This window comes from Cinclus cinclus, chromosome 10, assembly GCF_963662255.1.
Source record: "Cinclus cinclus chromosome 10, bCinCin1.1, whole genome shotgun sequence".
Classification (NCBI taxonomy): Eukaryota; Metazoa; Chordata; class Aves; order Passeriformes; family Cinclidae; genus Cinclus; species Cinclus cinclus.
In genome coordinates, this window is record NC_085055.1 from 13,095,527 (window position 1) to 13,106,791 (window position 11,265).

An 11,265-nucleotide genomic window follows, 5' to 3' on the forward strand; every position below is an offset into this window, starting at 1 on the left:
ATCCTGTGTTTTCTGATGACAAGGCTGCAAGCCTGTTTGTGGAAGGTAAATGTCACAGACACATTACGAGTTTTAAACTAGTATGTGAAACACTGCAATAGGATGGCTTTTACTATTACATGCCTGAAGCTACAATAATAGTGAGCTACTTACCTGCTCACTGAAAACACCCTGGCTAGTATATTAGACATTCCTTATCTCAATTTTTCAGCTAGTTTATTAGTTTAAAATTATTAGGTTTTGTGAGTAGTCCATTTGCTCATTATGTCTGTAAGAAATGTTAGTTTTATGTTAAAAGAATGAGTTGATGCAAAGGGAAATGAGGGGAAGCTGCAGGCAGGCTGTCTTTGGTGGTGTGCTTCTTGGGTTCCCTATTGGCCTGTCCTGGGTCTTGAATATCGAAGCTGGTACATGCTCACAACTCACTGCCTTGAGTTTTCTGACAACTTCAGGTGATTTTTCCCTTTGAAAACCAGGATTTTGGCACCCAAAACTGGGTTCCCAGACTGAAACATTGAAAGTCTCAGGTCTTTGTTTTCATCAGAGATGTGCACAGACAGTGAGTGAGTGAAATGACATTTGGACTGTGTCTCGAGGAATGGCTGAGCAATGTGAAGTTGTTATTGTGGAGAAGATTTATTCTTGATGCCAATTGTGGCGAGGATGCTCTCTGCCTGCTGAGGAATTCAGATGTACTGCTCATCCTTGGAGCACAAGGCTGCTTTGGGCTGGTTTGTTTGCTGGACTGTTTTAGGATAATAATTCTACAGACAGCTGTGTTGTGTAAGAAAGCTCGCATTCAGGTACACAGGGCTAAAATAATTAGGTGTGTTTCTGAGGCATAAGAGATAGACATTGCCCTTCTATTTTTTGAAAGCAGATGAACTTGCTAGACCCACCCTGATGCGCTGGGGTTGTCTCCTTCTTGATGGGCTGCCACCAAAGCTCTAAACCCCTTGCACACAAAGGCACCACGGGAATCCCACCCTTGACATGAGCGCTCTGCCCGCCTCTGGTGCTGCCTGTCAGACCCACTTGAGCTGGAATCAAGGTAAAGAATCAGCAGCACTAAATACTGCAGGACAAAGGCATAAACCAGCTTTGTAACCCTAGGCAACCTGGGTGTTTGCTGACTGACAGTGTGAATGACAGCCCAGTTGTCACTCTAAAATATCATCTTCTAATTATTCCAGATGTCAACCGACAAGATGATGGCAACTAAAAAGGGAATAACTTGGGAAAAGTCATAAAGCCTATTATCTCCTGCTGAAACCATTTCTCTTTGCCTTTCTCTGAAGTCTCTGCAAAATAGATCCAGAATATCCCATATGTAACATGCCACTGGTTTATTAAGAGAGGTTGTCCACTTAGAACTGAACTGGGTACCCCATGACGTTCCCAGAGAAAGCCACTCCTGAGCTATGCCACTCCTTCACGTCTTGGCAGGTGACTCCAATCTGGCCATACAGTGGAGTTGAAATATTTCACCTGTTCCAAAATACAACAGGCTGCAAAAGGCTGTCATAGCAGCTGCTCACACGCACAGCCTGGAAGTCAGAGAGAGGATGGAGATGATCACAACAGCAGCAAGTGCAGTTTCTGGGTAGAATTCTTATCATTATCTTTTCTCCTTAACAAAGAAAGAAACATCTGGAAACATTGTTAGGGCCTTTTTATTTTATTTAATTTATTCAATAGAATTTTAATTTCAATATGAAGAGAGGACTTTATTCTGAACTTCAGGCTGAACGAAGGAATGCACATTAAGGAAATATAACAAATAAAAAAAGAAAATCTCTTTTGAGAAGGACAACAAAACATAGCGGATGCAGTGGAGGAGAAAGAGAGGACAGAAGACAAAAAAATTTATATCTAATTCTTAAGCTTTAAATTTTAAAAGCATAGCCTGAACTTCTGAAACTAGAATATATTTTTTCATCCAGATAAAACTAACAATGAACCCCTAGATTGTTTCATTATAGCAGGGCGTTTTAAGGACATAAACTGCAACTGGAAAACTTTCATTGATTGTTGTGTCAATTCCTTCCAAAATCTAGCGGAGGAGATTGCAGGCTGTGAGCCAGAAAATTCTGTATATCTTTCATGTAAAATACCTCAATGAAATACACTGAAAGGTTGCTGCCAAACTTGGTAGAGAAGAGAAAAGTATGTATAGGACAACTATTAGAAACTTCTCTCCTGTCAGCTGCATTGGGCCTTATTCTGACATTCCCACTCAACTGGCTGATAACTGACTCTTATCAACTGCAAGGAAAGTAGCAGAAAAATGTATGTAGTAGGGAGTTAAATTTGCATGAATTTAGGCAGAACACTGTAGTAATTTCTCTTAATTAATAATTCCATATTGCTTGCTATTTACCTAAGAAATTCTAAAATGGTCAGGATGGTCACATGGAAGCATGGAAGAATCCCACCTAGAAAAAAAAAATAGGTTTCTGACTGGCATTTCTATTGGTGGGTCATGCAAATGCAGTTTCTTCTTAACTAATCAGTTCCCCTTGCCAAAATATTTTATTTTATCATGTGGTAGCTGTAAAGTTCTAGCTTGTCCAAAGAGCAGCTTGAGTATAGCATCAAAGGCTTGAACTTCCAAACAGTGACTTGAACAGTTTTGTGTACAAAACTGTACACAACTGTTACAAGTTATGGTAGAAGATCATTCTGGAGTCCCCTCCTGTGCCACCTGTATAGTATTGCTTTCTGCTTTTAACTATATTTCAGCCATGAATTCTCTTTGTCGTGGAGCAACCCAGACTGATATCATAAAATGTATTTATTTCAGATTTTGTAGATAGTAATCTTTACTCTCTCTTGAAAGTTTATTAAATTAGCTATTGGTTGTCAGCATCTGTGAGTCTTAATTTTAGCATGGCTGTGTCTCACTATTTCTGTGTATATGTATGTGGGGAGTTTTTGTTTGCACATTCTGGATTCCTTTTAAATCTATGGAGTAGAAATATTTTTATACAAATCTATATGTTGTTCATTATTAGGATGCCCCTTTCTAACTGATATACAATTTATTTTTTTAATATAACTACTCCACATCTTGAGAAGTTTAGCTAACAGACACAACAATGTGCTGGTAACCAATAACTATTTTTTCCAGCTAAAGCTGACGTATGTGCTCAAACTGTAGGAATTTAAAATCAAGGGGCTGTAAATGCTGTACTTGCTTGGTAATCAAGTCCTGTCTGATAGCAGAATTGTTGCAGTGATTCCACTGTGGCAGGCTAAAGTTAGGAGCCAGTAGGAAATAGAAACCTACAGGAGTGCACATCCATCTATGCATCTGGGTACCCATAAACACTTGTTTTCTGCAGACAGTTCAAGTGAATCTACCCAGATATGTATATTATAGCAAAGGACCTTGATTTTCTACAAAACTGTACATGGATTTTACATTTGTAAACAGTTTTGTCACGTACACAATAAAAACCCTCTAAAAAGACAGGAAAAGTGTTTCAAATTCATTCTTTAAATACATCAGACATAGCCTGTCATTTCACAATTTTCAAGGACATGCTTTTTTGCTTCAGAAAATTCAGTAATGTTATGTGTTCTGAAGAAATTTTCTCTAGAGTTTTGCTGTTGGTTAAAAACCTGAAATGCGCTCAGAATCTTCAGTTTGCAAAATTACTTAGGCTGGAATTTAGATCAGTGTTTGCACAGTCCCTCTGAACCAATGGGTCTTATGGGGCTGTGATGTGGATGGAAAGTGGGAAAGGAAACACCAGGCTTGTAAGAAGTAATAGTCAGCAGCAGATATTGAAAAAAATGTCTGTGAGGAACCAAAGGCAGTCAGTTATTAAATTTATTACTGGATACTGCTAGCAGCAATTTTTAAAAAAACAACTAACTTCTCTTCCCTCTGACATTTCAGCTATCCATTTCATATTGTTACATTCTTTAGGTTCTATCACTAATACCACAACTCCAAAGAAGCTCAAAGAACTCTAGGGCTGACTTGCATTTGTTACTGATTTTCTTTTATTAAACGACAAAAAATGAGAAAAAATGCTGATTGTTATCTTTTTTCTAGCAATGCCATGCCCTTAAATCCAGTCCAATTTCTCATTACTAAGCTTTAGTGACTTGTTTTGAGCTACCCATTTTGCATTTTACTTTGTTTTCTATGAAAATTGCATCTTCATATGCTTCCTCAAGACCAATAATTCATTAGGCATCTGGATTCAAAGAAGTGACATTAACAAAATAGTGAATTAAAACAAACAACCAAACAAATAAACAAAAAAAAAAAAAAGAAAAGAAAACCCCACAGCTACATTTTTATGATGTGAACTGCATTACAGTACTTTGGCAACTGGTGGTTGGAAAAGTACTGCAAATCTCAACAATCACAGGAATCTCAATGTACAAGCCTGGTTCCTCATGTCTTCCTCACACCTTTGCCACTGGCTGCTGCAGGAAATAGAACTCTGCCAGAGAGACCTTTGGTATCATCCAGTTGCTTATGCTTAAATTTTATGCTTTGATATTTCTTCTCTACTTTGCAGATAGTTAAATTACTGAGGGATAAAAGGACCAGAAGAAAAAGTTCCCTATTTTTTTTCACACTTGTCTACTTCTCAGTTTACAGTCTCTTCCCTGCCTAGAAGGAGGAAAGAAAACAAAGAGGAGAACAAATATTATGGCCTGCTTGCTTTCCTGAGGCTGGTAATCCAGCCAGTTGCAGTCTCAGCCTCTTATAGCTCAGTTTTCCCAGCAGATTTAGGAATATTTCCTGCAGGCTTGGCTCTCGCATGACAGAGCTAACAGAGGACCATGGGAGATTAGTTGGTAACTAGCAATCTCTAATAATTTATTCCAGGATCTTTAAACTTTTGTGTGATTTTCCCATAAAGAACTGTTTCTCTAGAGCACGTTAGATGGAAAATATTTTGCAAGTTCATTAGAAGAATTTCCATTAAAAATCTGTTTGAGGGAGTTCCTTCCTGATTCTGAAAATGAAGTTGTAAAGGAGCAATCTTTTTAAAGTTGTATTTGTACTGGGAATTCTCAGAAATCCCAGCCAAGAATTACTGTAGCAATGTACAAGGCTGAAATTCCCTGTAGCTCTATGTTTAGCACTTGCTAAGACCCCAGGGCAGCATATGCTTTTCTAGTCACATATTTACTCTCTGTGACTGAAATGAATGCAAAATTTGCTATCTAGTTGAGTGAAATTAACTATCTTTAGTCATCTTGGTCAAACTTCAAAAACTGATTTATTTAATATCTATCAAAATACTTCTGTTTACTTTGGATTTTCTTAATTTTTGCTTGCACTATTAAGTACCATCTCCTCCTGTGAAGCTTGGATAGAAATATGCTTGAATGTTTTGCTAATGTAATTTCCAGGATTGGATTCATTGCTACAATTTTTGGGTTCTTTTAAAAAGGTGAGGTTTTAATTGGTCTTAATTTTTTCAGCATAGGAGTCCAACACTGTAATCCATGCTTTAAGAATGATTGAATGCTTTAACTGTATGGTGGTTTCCCCTTGGAAATATATTGTATTTAAAGGTTAAATTGAGCCTTGATAAAAGTGTTTGCCTTTAGCTGTTCATTGCTACTTTATCTATTGCTTCAGCTGTGAAAAGCTTTTTTTATTTAGTTGAGGTTTGTTTGCTTCTTTCTGCTAAACTTTTCCAACATTTTAAAATTCTGCATTACATACAGGTTTGAATTTTGGCTTCTCTTTGGAGTATTTTACAAGGACAGAGATTTAACATGCTAAAATGCTTTCTGAAAAACACAGCTGTAAAAAAAAGTGAAGTAAGTCTATACTTTATGGCTTCTTGAAACTCTATTCTCTTTAAAAAGCGTTTATGTAATTTTACATAATTCTTTTGGCAGGAATGTTTATTGCCCAGCTGGGTGAAATTATTAATGTACCTCTCAAGCTGCATTTTCAAAGATCAGTTATATATATACACCTCTTTGAGGGTCCTTGATATGTAGGATTTTTATTGGAGACCCTTGTTCCACTTCAGTAAAAGGATGACACAAGATGTTTACTTTTCTAAAAGTCTCTGACATCCTCCTGAGAATGTTTTGATAGAATGGCATACATTTGGTTACAATTAACAAGCCAAACAATTTTCCATTGTTATCTCACTGTGTTTGTCTAGACCCTGTAAGGAGCTTTCAGAAAATATCCATCTCCGTGTTTCAGTTAATTGATTGCAAGTCCAGTAGGATTATTCTATTTTATAAAGCTCCTTGTCCTTTTAGTTTTATCACAGAGATTTTACACAAAGGCACGTGGTAGAAAGCAAAAGGGAAATACTGATATGGTTAAGCATAAAGAGATATTGTACTTGTATCAGGGCTAATATTCCTGTGTGTGGGAAAAAATATCCATGTGTTCCTGCTACTTCTGTGTGCAAGATGTTATACCCGAGGGCTGAAAGTAATAGTAGCTGGTGTGAAAGTATTCACCAATATCAAGTGCAGATGAAAGCTTTTAGAGCCAACTGAAATCTGAGTTAATAATTCTTCAGCTTAATATTTGAACTTGTTCTCTGTCTGGCATAATAAATGATGGGTGACTTAATTTTATTTGAATTCTATTAGAAGTGTGATTAAAAGACTCAAATCCTTATCTGACATCTTTGATGTGTTGTTTTGGTTATTTGTCATATTTGCCATGTAATCTAAAGTCTCATCTTTCCTTTTTTATGATAGCTGAAATACATCTTTCTGTTTAATGTCTTACTTTCTATTTAGAGTCTGATCAGTCTCAGCCAAGATCATTGTCTGGGTAGCAAACATACCTTGCTGTGTACATCCCATATTGCTTGGAGGTTTGGAGGTTACGTGATTAAGCTGGCTGTAATATGAATTACTGTCTATGTCACAGAAATTCCCTGTGCAATTATCACCCCTTGGAAATGCTGCAGTGCCAGGTTTAGGCCTGATAACAAGGATTGGTGCTTCTGTGCCTCCTTTAAACATCCTCCTTTGTTTACACTCTTTTTGGAGAAGCCACTGATCACAGCTCCTGTAACAGTAGGTACATGCTGGCAGCAGAGGAATGCAGAGCTTGTTGTATTCTGCTTCATAAACCTGCGTCCTTGAAGTCTCCTGCATCCCTGCCCTGTCAGACTGGTAAAGTCATGCTGTTTTTATGAAGTCTTGGAAGGAGTGGTCAATACTGAATTGAATAATTCCCTTTTGAATTATGTCTTTAACAAAACAATTCTTGAAAAGCTCGGCTTGGTTTCAGATGGGTGCATGGGAAGAAAAGCGTGAGAAAGCAATTTGTCCTCCAAAGGAGGGAGAAGGGACTGCACTTGAAGCACTTTCTGCAGCTGTCAGAAAGGACACTTGCCCAGAGCTGTCCCCTGTCCCGTGCTGCCCTCCAAGCAGCACTGCAAGGGAAGGTCTCAGTCATGGGTCTCTGCACCACAGCACACAGCTTGCACCTCAGCATCTCTGCACCAACATCTCTGTGCAACAAAATCACAGTGCCTGGTGTCTCCAAAGCTGGAACCAAGGGTTTGGGCCCCTCAGTGCATCTCGACAGCAAATTCAACCCTTTTCATTTCTTTGTCATCAAAACTGAGTTATGTCAGTTCATGTTCTCTAGAGCAGTTTGAATTCAATTTAGCTGGTGATTAAGTTACCTTGTGTGAATTGGATGCTGGTAGGAATGTTTGTTCAAAGGGTTAACTTAACCTTCCCCAAGGTTGTAACGGACACTGGAAGATCAAAAGCTCCTCCTGACTCTCAAAGAGAGAGGAAAAAAAATTGCTTGCTTTTATAGTTTTCAGTCAATGTCTTCCTTCTGGGAAGCAAGTCTGTGTTTAACATACTTAAACTCATGGTACAAACAACTCATTTTGTCTCTAATCATAAACATAATTTGTCTGGTTTCTCTGTTCTTCAGATTTATGCAGTAGCCACGTTTGTCAAAGTATTTGGCACCAGTGACATCATCTTTGTTGAAATGCAGGACAGCGTGATGAGTCCCAGATGTTAACACGCACCAAAAGCTGAGAAAGAATGAAATATAAAGATCAACTGTAACAGCTATGGAGGTAATAAAAAATGATTCTGTTTTCTTCTAATATTTAAAAATAATTATTTCTATATTTTTGAGGTTTGTTTTGCACACATGACCAATTAGGGACTGTGCTCACTATTATGTGTGTGCATAAGGACTGACTGAGATGTCAGTTTGGATGAATGCTGAATAAAGCATGAACTAACTTCATAATTGCTCTATTATCTTTGTGGTTTTTTTCCCAATCTTTCACACTTTGCTTGTGCAGATTATGATATATACAGAATATATGTACTGAGATCTAAACATATCTCTTTCTTAACTGCCAGGATTTAATTTGTATTTGGATAAGGGTCTTGCATGGCTATGTCAGCACATCATGTTTTCTAATGTACTGTAACATGACATGCCAATGTAACCAAGAGAAGCACCACTTCCTAACAGCATGTCATGTCTGTGAAATGTAGAAAGGATGTGACTTGCTATGAATCAGGCTTGAATTTTTTAAAATTTATTTTAAAATAAAATCCCTCTCTGTGCTCCAAAGGTAGCTATTATAGAAGTACGGTTTAGGTTCCTAAGGGGAAAAATCATGAAGGTACCTGGGCATGGTTTCATAGTGACCACATATCTACCCACGTGCCTCACGCTGCCTGGTAAAGGGAGCATTAACAAATAACATATACATCTATCCAGAGCCTCCTCAGATGGATAAAGCTGACCTGACTAATATTTGAATGGACAATCAAGCAGAGATACTCCCTTAATTTTCTATCAATAATGAATATTTTCTTTGGATCATTCTATTGTCTAGATATTGTTCCCTATCATGAAAAATCCCTATATCCAGAGTCAAAAAATTGACTTGGAAAATATGTTTTTTTTTTATTTATTGCAGAAGTTCTCCAGGCTTATAAGCAAAAGAAAAATTTTATTAAAATCACAGAAAAAAAAAATAGACTTTTCACATTAGGGTATTGCATCCTATAAAGGTGATTAATCAGTTGGATATGTAACACATGTGTCATTGTCTTGTCTTAAGAATCTTCATATCAGAAAAAAAAATAGAAATACATCAAAATATAACCTTGTTTTAGTTCTTCTTATTGGATTATCCTTCATCTCTTTTTTAGGAGTGAAAATTTTGGCGTTAGTCTCAATACAAGTTTTCTGAAAGCAGTAATGATAAGGTTTGTGGAGTTGGTTGTGGTGCAGTTTTCACTGTGCTGCTCAGTTCTGAGCCAGTCATATGACATTGACATCTCTGAGTATGTGGGAACTATTCTGAAATTATTTGGATTTTTCTTACCTTTTCTTTCAGACTGCATGCTAATTTTTGAATAAACATTAAAACCCAGATAACTTACATTGTTCTTTCTGTTTATAGGACTGTACTCAGTTTACATCTGATGTTGATACATCAAGAATATGGGATTTTTTTCTAGGGTTCCTAAAGCTGTTAGGACTTACAGGTGAGTCTTTCAGATACCCTTACTAAACCTAACATGTCCACAGGATTTTGCTAGATCTCATTTTCTAAATTACGTATGTTAGTTAGAGGACTAATTCACAGTTCTGAAAGCAGCTTGGATGCTTAGTACATTAGATCTCACTGACCTTCAAAGGGACATCTAAGCATTTATGGTCAGATACTGAATGCAAGAGGAGCCTGGTAGGATTCTTTTTATAATGTTTCATCACCTCAATCCCTTTGAAATCACTTTAAACATTTTCCTTCAATTTAAAAAATGGGGCATGGATTTCTAAATCATATGTGTACTTAAGAAAATATTACCTGTAATTTATTTAAACCTTGTGAATACTCCAGGAAAAAAGTTTGGTGTGGATGCAGTGTGTTAGTAGGAAATGTGTGTTATGAATTTTGGGGCAAACCTCGGGGTTTTGCCACTGATGTGTCATTTTTAGTCATTACTTGCTGAGCTGTATCATTAGAAATCTGAGTCACATAGGCCATGTTTAAATTACATATCAGATGACCCAAGTGTTTAAGGCAAGCTGGTGTAATTCAGCATCACTTTAAGCAATTTATGCCACTGAAGATCAACCCCCTCAAAGTCCTGCATCTTCCTGAGTGGAATTATTTCGCCTTCTCAAATCTTTTCTTATACCTCATTTTAGTCAGGACCCCCTACCTTCCCATCCCTGGCTTATCTGACTGGCTTGTGGCACTGATGCAATTACTGTCTCCATATGCACTCTACTATTAGTCTTAAGAAATGTAAAATTTTCACCTGAAACACAAATATACCTCTTTCAGATAATGTGTGAAAATGCTGAGGAAAATTGCAATGAGCAAAACAGAGACGTTTGCTGAGGGGTTAATTACACACAGTTTTGATGATACAGGATCCTATAATGTAATAAAATATCACACGATATATTTTTTCTATGCTTTAGTGTATTTTTTATTTGTGGAACAATTAATAGGTTTTCAAACAGAATATGTTTTCAAACATCTTTACCAGTTTTGCTTATTTTCTTTCATCCCTCTATCCATTTTTCCAGCAGTCATTCCCTTTCCCTTCCATTCTTGTGGCCAGAGAAATGTGTTATGACATGCTGAAAAACGTTTACTAAGGTGATTAAAAGTCACATTCAGAGTTATTGATTACACACGCAGTGACTTCTTGTCAGGCCACTTCATTTATGCCAAACTGTGTTATCAGACTCTCTGCTAGCATAGCTTTAGTGCAGTGGCTTTTCATCAGTTCTGCTTAAAATACGTTGAAAAGCATTTTCCAGAAGCCATGCGTGTGATGTCGAGTACAAGCTTTGCAGCTGTCTCTGTGATTCTTAGAAAGGTGAAAAAGCAATGACTTAACACTCTGTACCACCCAAGTCTGATTTCCCCCCCCCCCCCCCCCCCATAAGGTCACCTTATCTTTGTAGATCTCGGAAAATGATCATGAATATTTATGACGGCATCAAAAAATCAAGCAGCTGCAAATTGTTTACAACATTTTTAAGAGTATGAAACCAGCTTCTACTATAAATCAAGTATATCTACTAGAACTGGATGAAAACTGAAAGCTTTTTGGTTGCATCCTATCCTCTTAGGCACCTGACAGCTCAAAAATCATCAGTAGCATGATTCCAAAACACTAATGTGGTCTGTATAAATTAAAGGTAAAACCTGAAGTAATGTATCAAATTAATAATTCTAAAGATAGCACATGAAAGTAGTTTAATGAAATATTAATCTGCAATAGATG